Raw genomic sequence first — 14,576 nt, 5'->3', positions numbered from 1 at the left:
GACACACAGTCTGCATTAATAGGCCCATTTTCAGTGTGACCGTTTTTGAAGGCCGGCAGGTCCCTTTTCCAGTGGGTCTTTCAGTTACATTTGTTTGGGCTGTGATTAAACCCCACATGCTAAAACAGGGGTTGTTGTATAGAGGGGGATACCATTCCTGAGGGGACTCCTTGTTGCAAAATCGTAGTCCCTAGTAGCCACAGGAGGGTAAACTTAGAAATCGCACACGCCCACCTAACTGCTGGTCCCTTAGGAACAACAAAAACCCAATGGCAAGTAGTGACTAGGTTCTATTGACTCAGAGTGTATGCGGATGTCAAGCATTTTGTAGTCACATGCTTTCTGTGCTAGAAGACGTCATTACGTCACCCTCCACCTTTGCAACCCTTGCCTATACTAGGGGTACCTTTTTCCAAATAGGGGTGGATATTGTGGGACCATTGAAACTCTCTAGGCATGGGAATACATACATTTGTGCTAGATTATGCTGCACTATCCTCAGGCCTTCCCCATGCAAAGCAAAACCTCGCAACATATTCTAAAACACTTGATCCCCATTCTATCAAGAGTAGGCTTCCCCAAAGAAATCTTGATAGACCAGAGAACAACTTTTATGAGTAGTACAATGGCAGAGCTAGAACAAATCTTGAAGATAAGGACCTCGCAGACCTCTGTCTATCATCCTCAGACAGATGGTCTCATTGAATGTTTTAACAAGACCCTGAAACATATACTCAAGAAACTAGTGGCAGCAAATGGCAAAAAATAGGCTATGATGATTCCTTGGGCCCTGTTCGCCATCAGGAAAGCCCCCAACCTTCCCTAGGATTTTCACCTTTTGAATTGTTGTATGGTCAAGACCCCAGGGATGTGGTAGACATGTTACGGGAAACCTGGGAGTAAAGGGAAGCAACCATCCTACCCGTGTCTCAAACCAAACAGCAGATTAAAGAACATATGTATGTGGTGCAGGACATATTCCACTCCCATCTGACTAAAAACCAAGAACATCAGAAGACAGACACAGTATGACAGCAAAGCTATGATCCGATCTTTTTCCATTAGACAAAAAGTCCTAGTGCTACTCCCAACATCTGAGCACAAAATGTTATCAAAGTGACATGGACCGGATGAGGTCATAGAGTAGACTGGCCCCTGTAATTGCTGCATTGCCCAACCTGATAGGAGCCTTAAAACAGAAATGTTCCATGGTAATCTCTTAAAAGAATGGACAGAAGATCCTAGAAGGAAAAGATGAATTCAAGCTAGTACCAGCTGATCTTCCACAAAACCAACAACAGCACATTCAATTTCCTGACGCCTTCAGTTTGAACATGGTAGAGTGAAGGGGATATTTCACTGCATATGCACTTCCCCTGGAACAATCATTAACCTTATAGAATTCCTGAAGCTAAAAAAGAAATAGTAATCCAAGAAGTAGAGAAGATGTTGGATGCAGATATTATCAAGCCATTCCAGAGTCATTGGACCTAGCCAATTGTCCTAGTGGCAAAACCTGATCAATCAAGGAGGTTTTGTATAGATTTCGGAAAATGTCATGCTGTTTCACAATTCGATAACTACCCAATGTCCTGGATTGATGTTCGTATTGACCGGCTCAGCACAGCAGTATACCTCTCCACAACTGATCTCAATAAGGGGTATTGGCAGGGGCTGTTAAATCCAAGGGACAAAAAGAAAACAGCCTTCTCTACTGTTATGGGACAATTCCAGTTTAAGGTACTACAGTTCAGGCTGCATGGCGTGCCCACAACTTTTCAGAGACTGATGGATCAGGTCTTGTGCCCGTACTCTAGTTTATTTGGATGATATTGTCATATATAGTAAGACCTGGGAAAAACGTATGTTCCATCTTTACAAGATTTCCTGAGCCTTGAGACAAACCAGTCTGACTGCCAACCCCAAGAAGTGTTATCTAGCCCGCTATGAAGTAAAGTACTTGAGTTTCATCATGGGTAATGATCTGGTTCAGTCAGAAACAGAAAAAGTCTGGGCTGTTCAAGAAACTCCGGTCCCTAAACCAATACGTGGATTGAGGTCTTTCCTAGGACTTATTGGTTATTAAAGGAGATTTATCCCCAACTACTCTTCCATTATATCATGTTTAACCGACAAGCTGAAAAATGCGGAACCACAAAAGTTACAATGGTGGAAAGAAGATCAGGCTTGTGTTTATAATCTTAAGACGATCTTATGCAGTGAGCCCATACTTAGAGTGCCCAACTTTCCACCTTTAACAAAGAATTTGTGCTCCAAACCGACGCTTCTAAGGTAAGATTAGGTGCTGTCCCATCCCAACTATATGACAGAATAGAACATCCTGTGCTTTACGTCAGCCAAAAACTATTCCCAAGAGAGAGAAATTATGCAACTATTGAGTTAGAAGCGAAAAGTGGGGGACTCTGGAAATTATAGATCAATGTGCTTTTACACAGTGGTCATTAGGGCGTCATGGAGCAGGTGAGTAGTTCCAGTAAAGACACAGCCCTGACGTCTTAATTGTAATTCAAATGGGGTTGGGTGGGGGAACTAAACGCAAACCATGCGCTGACACTTTGCTGAATCTAGGCTCATATCAGAAGTTAAAGCTGAGTCTTGTGTAAAGGTTAAATCGTAGGTGCTTTTATTAGTGACTTGTGCCAACACGTGTTTCGACCCAACAGGGGTCTTTTTCAAGGCTGTGATGATCGTGCAATATTGTGGTGTTGTGTGGAGCGAGAATTCCCAATGTGAATGAACCCAGTGAACAGGTATTGGTTGGCGAAGAAATTGTGGTGAGCTCATGAGTCAGTGCTTGGCTGTATAACCTATTTAGCCAGGGCGGCCACTGAAGTAAGATGGGCGGATGGATCTAGATCACCGTGACCACCCATCTTGCTCCAGTGTCCGCCCTGGTCAAATAGGTTCTACAGCCAAGACTTGACTCATGAGCTCACCACAATTTCTTTGCCAATCATGGGGCATTCTCTCTCCACACAACACCACAATATTGCTCAATCATCACAGCCTTGAAAAAGACCCCTATTGGGTCAAAACCCGTGTCGGCACAAGTGACTAATAAAAGCACCTACAATTTGACCTTTACGTAAGACTCAGTTCTAACGTCTGATATTAGCCTAGATTCAGCAAAGTGTCAGCGCATGGTTTAAGTTTAGTTCCCCCAGCCAACCCAAATTGATTTAGAAGCGTTGGCTATTAAATGGACCATAGGATATCTCAGATATTACATAACATAACAGGAAGAAAATATAGACTGGTCACAGACCACTCACATGGTTGAGCCTCCGCAAGGACACTTACCCAAAGGTAAGGCGCTGGTTCCTCGACCTTCAGGCCTTTTGCGTCAGTGTAGAAAATCGGAAAGGCAAACAGCAGGCAAATGTAGACTTCCTGTCCCGTTTTCCTGTAGAAGACAAGGAAACCAGCAGCATTAAGGGAAGGGTATGTGACGAATCCTATGATGTCATCCCTTCTACCCGAGGGGGAGACCCTTTCCATGAGGCTCGGGAGGTGAGGCCCCTACCCGATAGTCCGCCTGGGGGTGGTATTCAGCATATGGATCTCATGGGGAGGGATTCCCCCTCTAGTATACAGAGAAGACATCATGGGATAACGCGATATAATCCACCCTCACCCACCTTTCTCCCCTCACCTCCTTTACACTATTATCATCATATACATTTCCCCGTGTATTTATGTTACAGCAATAGTACAACTAATACTGAGACGAGGACGATTAGGGCTGACCCCACTGAACTATCCCCTCAATGTACTGAGACGAGGAAGAAGTTTGGAACCAGAAATAACCCCCAAGACATCTCATTGGGCAGTCTAGCTTTTGTGTTCTGTGGAACTTAAAAGGGAAGAAGGACTAACAGTGTTGTCAGTCCCTCCCCGGAGGCACCGTGAGCGAAGCAATCATACCACAGATGGAAGAGTTGAACCTGCAGTTGCTGACCGGGACATGGTGGAAGGAGAGATGGAGTCCCAACCTGCTTTCAAGAGGAACATAGATCTGAAGATGAAAGAGGCTGAGGATCCCAACATGGAATAGCGCTGTGGAAAATGGTCCAGCAGGTATGGGCATGCTCCCAGGAAGTGCTGGGGAGCCGCGTATGGCGGCGAGCAAACAGGAAACAAGACAGAAGAACCACCAGAAGATGCAGATAGGCTAGAGACCGAGGTGAGAAACCGGGATCCCATACAGAAGGCACAGGAACAGCCCGAGGACCTTCAGGGGCTCGAGAAACCAATGTGAATAGGTCTGGGACCCAAGAAGCCAATGTAACACTGTCTGGGACCCACAAAAGAGAAACACATGTGAAGGCGCCTGGGATTCAGGAAAGAGAAATCAGTATACAGGGGTCTGGGACCCCACAAAGAGAAATCAAGGTGAAGAGGTCTGGGACCCGAGAAACTAATGTGAAGGGGTCTGGGACCCAAGGAAGAAAAGCCAATGCGAAGGGGTTTTGGACTCGAGGATAAGAAGTCATGATGACAACAGGGTTGAGGACACTCTAGAGGAGAGACGGTACACCTGGCAGGGGATTATACCAGGGATACTGTAAAGAATCCAGTTAAGTCTACACTTGGTCGAGGACCCACTCATGCATGAGGACGAGGCCCACCAACAGCTTTCTTCTTTGTTGCAGTACCTGGTAAGGACAAATACCAGGTCTCCGCAATTGAGTCACTGGAGGGGCTCATCGGGGGCATGAGAAAGCCAGGGGAAGGGAGACATTCCCCCTACTTTGTGGAACTGTGAAAACAAGCCTGGGAAAGGCCAGGGGAATGGATACATTCAACCTACTTTGTGGAACTGTGAAAACAAGCTTGAGAACGGCCATGGGAAGGAGCCATTCTCCAAACTTTGTGAGACTGTTAAAACCAGTTTGAGAAAGGGCAGGAGAAGGGAGACATTCCCTCTACTTCATTGAATGACCAAATATATTGAACTTTATTTGTCCCGAAGAAGAGAGATATTCTTCTGGACTAAGATGACAGTAAACAATTTAAGCTTGTTTTCAAGTATAAGGACTAGATTTTGATGCCGGACGGTGGACTCTTTATTTCCAGACATTTTTCTCAGGGTTTTAGTTGAGGCTGGGAAATCCCTCTTGGCGTTAGGGAAACGTTTGATTTTCTCTTTTTTTCTTTAAAGAGTAAACATGCCACCTGTGTGTCGGTTTCCTTTTTCCACACCCTTACAATAGTAATATTGCACAAATTAGAATAAAGTAAATATTACTCAAATTCCACATTGGTAATTTGTATTCCATGTAGAACATCCAAATTAAAGTGCAAATGAGGTTTCATAATATAATATGACATTTTTGAAACACCATTGACTTTAGAGTAAATGTTGTTAGGCCCTCCTTTTCTTTTTAAAATATATTTAATATGAGACCTACATTAAAATACACACATAAATAACAAATATATTGAAGCTTTTAAGAACTTTACTGGTGGCCATTTAATGATCTCATCAATCCTACACTTCACACACCCAAGAGTGACACCATGTAATTTGCTCATCTATTTGTGCTTTCCGATGATAAAAGACAACATCCACTGTTTCCTCATTAAAACTGCCATTTAATTTCGTTATTTGAATAGCGCCTTTCACCGGGGGTATTGTCTCAATGCGCTGTAGGATGAACGCCCTCGGCAGTACCGAAGTCGGACGTATCGGAAAGTTAGAAAGTGCTAGTATGCGTGTGTGCATAATGGCCATTAAATCATATGAGGGTTTGGCCGGGTCTCTGTTAGCCACCCATGTCTACTTGTAATGTGTATGAGTGGAGAGAGGTGCACTAGGGAAATAAGCTGGAGGGGGGTGTAAGAGGATAGTCAATTGTATGCGTAGTGACAGTTTGAATTTTTTGTTGTGAAAGGTAGCTATATTCTTATGTTGTATGTGAAAACAGATGCATGCTCAGGACACGCGCATGTGGCTAATTCCAAAGCGTGGAGTGCGACAGGAAGAATGCATTGGTTATAATCAAGGGAAAGCCTAGAAATGGTACATTCGGCAAATCCTGAAACATTTGGGTTGATAAATTATGGTTGGTGCATGCATCCAGCTATCTAAGTGGCTACATACACCTTTAAAAAGCATGCATTGAAGACCAGCCGACATTCCAAAATTACGAAAGGTAGTCATTTTTTACAGCAACAAAAAATATAGTTGTGTGAATGTTCCCTTTATAATAACTTGCAGTGTAGTTCCCTTACAATTGCTAGGGCCTCATTCAAAATGGTGTTAGGAACTGGAAGCAACAATTGTTTGGAAACGTGCCAAGCATGTGCACAAAACAGTACACATCCTAAAACATTATACAGAGCAAAAGGTATGTCAAAGAAATATATTTATCACAATTTCTTTTTTTAATAAAAAAAAGTGTAATGTCTTTTCCAAACATGCCACGACTAAGTTTCAGCATGCATAGTTAACAAGCATTGGCAATTGCAACACTTTGGCCTTGTGTAGGCATGCAAACCTATAGCAGGTCTCCATTACTAACAGAAACCAGAAGCAAGAATGGGCAGTGTACTAAAAGTTACATCAATAAATATGTATGAGAGGTGGGTTTACTCCTGGTTATCTTGTCTGATTTTCAGTATCAATAATCCTTCTAACACGGTAGTTAGTGCGATACAGGTTCGCTTTTATTGATGGTTTTTGAAAGATTCCTCTTGATACAATAATTAGTGTGTAGAACACTGTTATGGCATTTTGTGCCTTGGTGCGGTCAGCCGACACGTGTTTCAACCCATAAGGGTCTTTCTCAAGGCAGGTATGTCTTGCTATGATCCCTAGGTGGGGTTCTTATTGTGTTGTGGGTGGCTGTCCTTATGGCAGTCTAGCTCCTATTGAAGCCGCAGGGAGCAACTCATCACAGACACTACTCTGACGAAGAGCCCAATAGGAGCTAGACTGCCATAAGGACAGCCACCCACAACACAATAAGAACCCCACCTAGGGATCATAGCAAGACATACCTGCCTTGAGAAAGACCCTTATGGGTTGAAACACGTGTCGGCTGACCGCACCAAGGCACAAAATGCCATAACAGTGTTACACACTAATTATTGTATCAAGAGGAATCTTTCAAAAACCATCAATAAAAGCGAACCTGTATCGCACTAACTACCGTGTTAGAAGGATTATTGATACTGAAAATCAGACAAGATAACCAGGAGTAAACCCACCTCTCATACGCACCAAATTGGGGTCCTGGCTAAACCCCTAACCACTCCTGTGATCTTGCGACACCAGAACAAACCTTCCAACCTATAAATGGTGCTTAGCATGGGCAGGTTCCAATCCTAGAGCCAACCAGACCCTTTATTCAATAAATATGTAGCCACAGAAAGGAAAGAACATGTAGTGTGCCTACCGAATCATTCTGGATATTCCGTAGACAACTCAAAGCCTGGGTAATTAATGCACACCATCCAAGTCCGCAGCATACACCTTACTCTCATGGCCCTGCCACAGCCCTCCAAATGCAACCATATTTATTCTGTATCTACTTTAATGTATCTGTACTGTATATACCCTGCATTATGTGTTTTCTGTACAAATACCCTGTGTAACAATTGTAACTTATCTCCTCTGTAAGAAAGCGCCCAGATGCCTTTGGGCTTGCCGCGCTATTTAAGCTTCAAAATAAATAAATAAGGAAATTCGTGCAAATGGGTCTGGTGCAGTATCTGTCTGAAACAGTAATCAAGGAAAGGAACAGACTGGGTGAGCCTAGCAGTATAGTCCGAATACTTCCTGTAATGTAAGGTAGAACCAGAGTAAAATAGTAAAAGGTGGGCAACATCGTGCTCATGCTCCTTCGTGGGCCTAAGACGTATGCGCCTAGAAACACTAGAAACAGGCGCGTTATAAATGACTTATCATATCATATCATGCAGGTTTGCACCCTAATAGAAGGACTCTCGCGTTCCATCGCTAGAGGGAATGGGTGACGATTTATAATCTTCTTCATATAGGCTTTTACCATTGTTGTCTCCCATAGGATAAAGGGGATGTGGGAGAAAGTAAGATCAGCGAATGCTCCGACTAACTTGGCCTCCGATCGGCCAGCAGAATTCACATGCACGTGTTTGCCGAATACCAGGTTGCAGCCTTGTATTTTTTCCAGTGGAGGAATGTATTGGAAGAAAGCCAGATGTGCTACTTGGGATTTTACAGAAGGAGCCGTTAGGCTCTCAGGGATCCGACGATTACCCCACTCACAGCAGATGGAGAACCTCCTCCATAGCCTGGTCACCAACCTAATTTTTCATTTTAGAGTAAGTAAATAAAGGGACTAGCCGCTCGTGCAATGCAGGTGAACATCAGCTAGCACGCCCCATGCCTCCACACAAACACCGCTGTAACTCTACCCCGCCCATCATCTTGTTACACAGCAGCCCTACAATCAACCTACCTTTCTTGACCTAGTTGGTAACAAACCGTCCCGGAAGCTACAGCTGGAGCCCTCTTCTGAATAAACACATCCTAAATACATTCACCCCCATCCATTGGAGCTTAGCTGCACATAGCAAACAGCTTCTTTGTTCCATCCAATCTGCACTCATCAGCACTTCAGGTTTCGCATCTTGTTAACTAAATTCCTCTAATCCTTTTATCACAGTGCCTAGACCAGGGGTCTCCAACCTTTACGTTAGCTCGAGCTACTTGTAGTGGATGCCAACAGTGGAGAGCTACTAGCGGACGATATCGGAGTGGGGATATTTATAAGCCTCGGAATTTTTGCCAATATTTTTTTGGCTCGATTATTTCCCCTCTATAAACAGATGGAATAACCTATGCCTTCACAAATATATTAAGAACTTCAAAAACCTCTTTGTTGCATTATTATTTATTAGTAGCTGTCTCAAAAAGACAGATATTTGTTGGACTACCATACAAATATCCTGTAATTTGTGTGCCCCTTCCTTTGCGTTTTATGCAGGCTTTCTACATGCTGGGCACACTATTATTTTCCAAATTAAAAAAAAGTAATTTCCAAATTGAAAAATGTTGCTTGCGTTCAAAAGTTTTCTTTGAAATGTTTTTTTTGTCAGACACCACACATACTCTGTTATTTGCCAGTAAGATAGCTCAGCGGGTTGAGCGCTCGCTGCTGCTATCTGAGCGTGATCTGCAGGTCGCAGGTTAAAATCCCGGCAAGGCCAACTCAGCCTTTCATCCTTCTGAGGTCGATACACGTACCAATTTCAGTTGGGTGATATTGCATGTAAATATGTGCTCTGTAAAGCGCTTTGGATTAAGGCGCTATATAAATAACACATCATTATTATTTGTGTGCCCCTCTGTGTTTTAGCACAAGTTATATTTATAAAGATGTTATATGCTTGTCAAACTGGTTAATCACAAATGCTTCTGTTATGCTGACAGCAGTTTTTAGGAAATTCAACTGTGGGTTCATGGGTGCCAACTTTTGATTTTCACAGGGGCAGAAATATCCTCACCTCAGCCCTGAATATAAGCAAGCAACCAGCCCACCCATACCCTGGCCAAACACATTGTATAGCACTTTTTTTTATAATGCATTGCAAAAAGTCATACCATTAACAACCTGTAGTTTTGAATATATAACATCTCAGCATCGGTCTGTCAACCTGCTGAACTACCCTGGTAGGCTTCTACTGTACAGTGTGTCTATGGATTGCTTAATGTACTAAAAGTGGGTGTACTTGTGTCATGGAAGTGATTTAAAGTGGAAATGTACGGTGTGGAATTTGGAAAGAAATTGCACAATTTTTTAAAATATTATTTTGAACATTTCCAGGCGAGCAGCAGTGCTACTGTGATACAGTGCTACTGTGATATTTTCATTGCGTGGTCACAATGATCCTGATCCTGCCCCAGCCCCTCCAACATCTCTGGCAAACAAGAGCAGCTTGCTTAAGAAAGACTGTCGTGGGGGCGCACAAGGCCAACTGTGGTACTACAGGCGGCCTGCAGAAGCATAACGTGATACTGACATTTGTCAGTGGATTTACAAGCAGTTCCAAGTGGCACAGTAGCCAAGCTCTCTGCCTGCAATTGGACCAACTAGGGTTCTGATCCTGAACACGTTTTCGGTATCTTCAGCACGGGCGACTGAAAAAAGGCGATCGACTGTTTGGCGACCTCTGGCCTAGACGAATAGGGTGGCAAAATGGCTGAAGTTGAGCTACACAAAACGACTTCCTGTCGATGTATGTGAATTGTTTATTCAGATTTCCATAGTCAAATATGGTCAAATGTCACAAATGGGGGCCTCGAGACTACAAAAGGATTAATTAACATGAATTAGCACTGTCAGAATGCACGAGAGGGAATTAAGGAGGGGATTAATTGTGGTGACATGGTCAGGCTAAACTCGTGATGTAGTGACAGAACTCTGTTGCGGGGAATAAATGGGGCATGCGCGACAGTGAGCAGGTGGAGCCCGAATGGAATATACGTGTGTGTGAGTGTCACTCTGATGGGGACCGGGGGCTACCATAGCGCAAGGCCATGTCGCCTTACAACAATGGCGACGGGGAGCTTGCTTTCCCGGATCCACGTGCTGCAACAGCTGAGCTGATGGAGGGATTTGGAACATTTGTTTTGCTCGACAGCTGAGGCGGCCCAAGATGGGAAGGTGGAACAGGGCTCACAATGCTGGTTGGAAGGAGGTTGCGGCACGTGCGCCTCGAGGACAATTTCTGAGGGTGCGCTTTTCAAAAAGAAAAAAAACATTGTTTTCTCTTTTCTCCTGGTTCGCAAGAGGAGTTTTGAGAGATTTTCCTCATCCCTGATTTTTTCACTGGAGCTGTTCATGTATATATCTTGTTGACAGCCATGCTAAGTTGCGGCCTCTGGTAAGAGGGTGTGTGTGTGTGCGCACAGTGTGACGCTCCCGAGGGGAGTGTTGTGCCAGCATGCAAGATGGCCAGGCGGCACCCGCAGTTGCTCCGGCGGGGGCCCATCTGCATCACCAGCAAGGGGAACTTGCTCCTATGCCAGAATTTGACATTTCGGGGGTGCCAGCGGCCCTAGGCCCCAGATGCAACCTGTGGCTGAAGCGCCTGGAGATGTACTTCTCTGCGGTTGGGGAGGTAAATGACCAGGCATAGAAGTCGACACTTCTGTATACTGCGGGACCGGCTGTTTTGAAGCTGTTTGAGACCTTGAGGCCGGTGGATGACTCCAATGGAGCAGGGAAGGACTCTCTGAAGGACCATTTCATCCCATTAGTAAATTTAGATTATGAGAGATTTGTGATGTGTGCGGCCAAGCAGAGGGACAACGAGTCACTGGACTTATTCCACAACAGGCTGAGACAACTAGCGACCACGTGGGCATGGGTCAGTGAAGAAGAGATGGTGCGTAACCAATTGATTCAGGGGTGTGCTTCAGGGAAGCTGAGGAGACAGATCCTGAGGGAGCCGGGACTCACACTGGTGAGAATCTTTGAAATGGGACGGTCCTATGAGCTGGCGGACACAAGAGCTTGCAGAGTAGACGAGGCCATGAAGATCGTGAAGCTGGAAGATGTCTGCGTGATACGGCATCAGCAAGGAGCCAGGGGTGCTCGGCGAGGCATGGGCCCCAGGAGAGACAGGGGGCCAGAAACACCAGCTCAATGCACGCAGTGCGGTGACAACCTCCTGCATGCGGCTGATTGCCCGGCCAAAGGGCGTGTGTAGGAGATGTGGAACAGTATAACACTTTGCGTGCATGTGCAAAGCCCGGGCTGGTCGTCACACCACAAGGCCTTGCCAAAATGGGCACGTTTGCTCAGAAAACATTCCCAAGGCTTGCCCAGGTGAATCAGGATGAGGACCAGCTGGCTCATGATCCGGACCCAGAGGATGAAGAGGAAGACGTGTTTTTCATCTTCAGCCTCAGTGACTTGAAAGGCAAGAGGAAGAGGCAGCCGAGATATATGGTGTTGGTGGATCCGTGCGAGATCCCGGTATTGATAGACACAGGTGCCTCTGTGAGTGTAATGGCTGTGGAAAACTATGAAGGACTGCCAGGCCCGCCGCCCCTAGCACGGGTGAATGAGAGGATTTTCACTTTTGGTGGCAAGCAACCGCTCCTGCTAAAGAGGGCCTGCATCTCGAGAGTGGGGCATGGGCCGAACACCATCAAAGTGTGATTCTTCATTACCAAAATCAGAAAGGACACCCTGTTAAGCTGTGCCGCAGCAGAGGCCCTGAAGATTGTCAGCATCACATATTGGGTCTACCTGGAGGACATCCATGCGTTACTGTGGAAATTAGAAGAAATGTTTGTGGGCGTGGGTAAACTGATAGGTGATCCCATTAAGCTAAACATTGATGAATCCATCCGCCTGTGGCACTCAAACACAGGAGGGTCCAGTTTCATCTTGGGGACCAGATAGACAAGGAGATAGAACACTTAGTGGAAATGGATATCATCGAGACTGTAGACGGGCCAACCCTCTGGGTGTCACCAATAGTGGTGGCAAGGAAGCCAAAACAGCCGGAGTCAGTCTGGATTTTTGTGGACATTCACCTACCCAACAAGGCCATCAGGCGAGAACGGCACTGCAAGCCCACTCTGGACAACATCATTGCAGAGTTACAAGGGGCAAAGTCCTTCTCCAAGTTGGACCTAAGAGCGGCTATCATCAGGTGGTCCTGCACCCTGAGTCGTGATACATCAAGACTTTTTATGACTCACAGGGGCTTGTACAGACCCGGCAAACCTGGAGTAGATCACACTACGTGCGGCGGATGCGCAGAGAGTAAAACGGAAGAAGGGTCCACTCGGAGAAACATATCGTGAACGTGAATTGATGCCAATACTCTTTGAGTTGTTTGGGCCTGAACAAGTATTGGGCGAGACGAAATCCGTGCGGAGGAAATGGGCCACATTTACAAGACATAAACAGAGTCTTCGAGTAAGGAAGTAACCCTTCGTCATTGTGGCCAGGACAGAACAACTACATGAAGAATATCCATTTGAAGGCAGCAAAATACATTTCGGGCACAGCTGTGCACAGTGTTTCCGAGAAACAGTGGTGGCTTCCACAGTAACACATTTTGACCTATAGGAGCATGGAATTCTGTAAATGGGAAGAAATTGTATATTAAACATTGGACAAAACTTACTACATATTAAGCTGAACTACGTCAACAAGAACTGGTTATTATTTAAAACGTGCATGTCCTGACGAGGTGCACCAGATGGAAATGGTACATGTCTATCTGGTTGCCCAAAACTCGAGTAGACATCACCACAGAGCCCACTCCTTTTAGAGTTGGGTCGAACTTGGGTTTATATTTTTAAAAAATGTGGTAATTGACATATGTTCATAAGCAAGCATTTTTGAACATTTACCTTTTTTGACTTTTAGAGAAAAATAATATTGTCAACTATGCACTTTCAATAGATAAAGTATCTAGCCCTAATAGATGGGAGTTCTGATTACAGAACAGAATGATTAAAATTGCGGTTTTTGCACAAGTACGAATGGTTGGTTGTATGAATGTGGATGAAAGTGAATGTGGGAAATTATGTGTGAGATGTGATCACTGGTTTGATATGATATGTGTTTTTTCTCGATACGATATGTGTTTTTCTAGATTTGGTTTTTAATATATGATATGTCAATGTGTTACATGTGATTTTTTGCAAATGTTTTTTCACGATGAGATTTGACTAACAAAATAAATGAACTTTAAACATATACACTGTCTTCTGTCTAGAATGCATGCCTTTTGAGTAGGGCTATCTTTTTGGAAGGGATTGTGTGGCGTTCTAACCATGAATTGTACTAATAATGAAATTAATGGAGGGTTTGCACTTATCAACGGATAATTGCAGTTTTGTATGGCTTGTACAGACATAAGCAGCTCAGTTTTTGTGTATCATCGGCCGCAGAGATTTTCCAAAACAGCATACAGGAGGTGGGGGGGAGGGGGGTGGGCCAGGGGGACAAGTTGTTGCTGGCTGACCTGGCCGGAGTGATAAATATCAGTGATTACATTTTGGTGTTCGTCAAGTCTGAAACTGAGCACATGGAGAGGCTAGAGAAAACATTAGAGAGGAACTGGTCGCTGGGACTAACTCTCCATAAGGACAAATTTCAGTTTTTCAAGGAGAAGATTGAAATCTTTGGCTTTGTATTTCAACAAGGGGGTGTGTCACCGGACCCCAAGAAGGTTAAGGACATCAAAGAAGCCATACCACCAGAGTCAGTCACGGAGGTGAGAACTTTCCTCAATATGGTGACATACTGCAGCGCTTCATCTGGGATCTAGCTACGTTGTCGGTGCCCCTGCTAACGAGTAAGAAAGAGTGCACGTGGCAGTGGGGCCCACTGGAACAGAATGCATTTGAAGAGATCAAGTCGGCCCTGACGGCTGAGAGCACCATGGCGTTCTGCAACCCATAGTCGATGGGAGCCCTTTTGGACTTGGAGCAGTGCTGACCCAGCAGATCTCGAAGGGGGGGGTGTCCTGCCAGTAGCATTCACAAGCAGAGCTCTGACAGACACGGAACAGTGGAACTCCCAAATCGAGCGGGAGTC

At 44.9% G+C, this 14,576-nt stretch overlaps 1 long non-coding RNA gene across 1 annotated transcript in view; it reads right to left on the bottom strand.

Moving 5' to 3' along the window:
* LOC138527028 (uncharacterized) overlaps positions 1 to 14,576 on the bottom strand; it is a 159,209-nt gene that overhangs the window by 27,432 nt on the left and 117,201 nt on the right. Inside the window, exon 2 of the long non-coding RNA XR_011283800.1 lies at positions 3,322 to 3,424. This is a non-coding gene — a long non-coding RNA (uncharacterized lncRNA). The remainder of the gene's footprint in view (positions 1 to 3,321; positions 3,425 to 14,576) is intronic.

This window comes from Ambystoma mexicanum, chromosome 14, assembly GCF_040938575.1.
Source record: "Ambystoma mexicanum isolate Mex_15411 chromosome 14, UKY_AmexF1_1, whole genome shotgun sequence".
Taxonomy (NCBI): domain Eukaryota; kingdom Metazoa; phylum Chordata; class Amphibia; order Caudata; family Ambystomatidae; genus Ambystoma; species Ambystoma mexicanum.
Note: the sequence above shows the minus strand (reverse complement) of the source record. Positions and strands in the feature narration are given on the sequence as shown.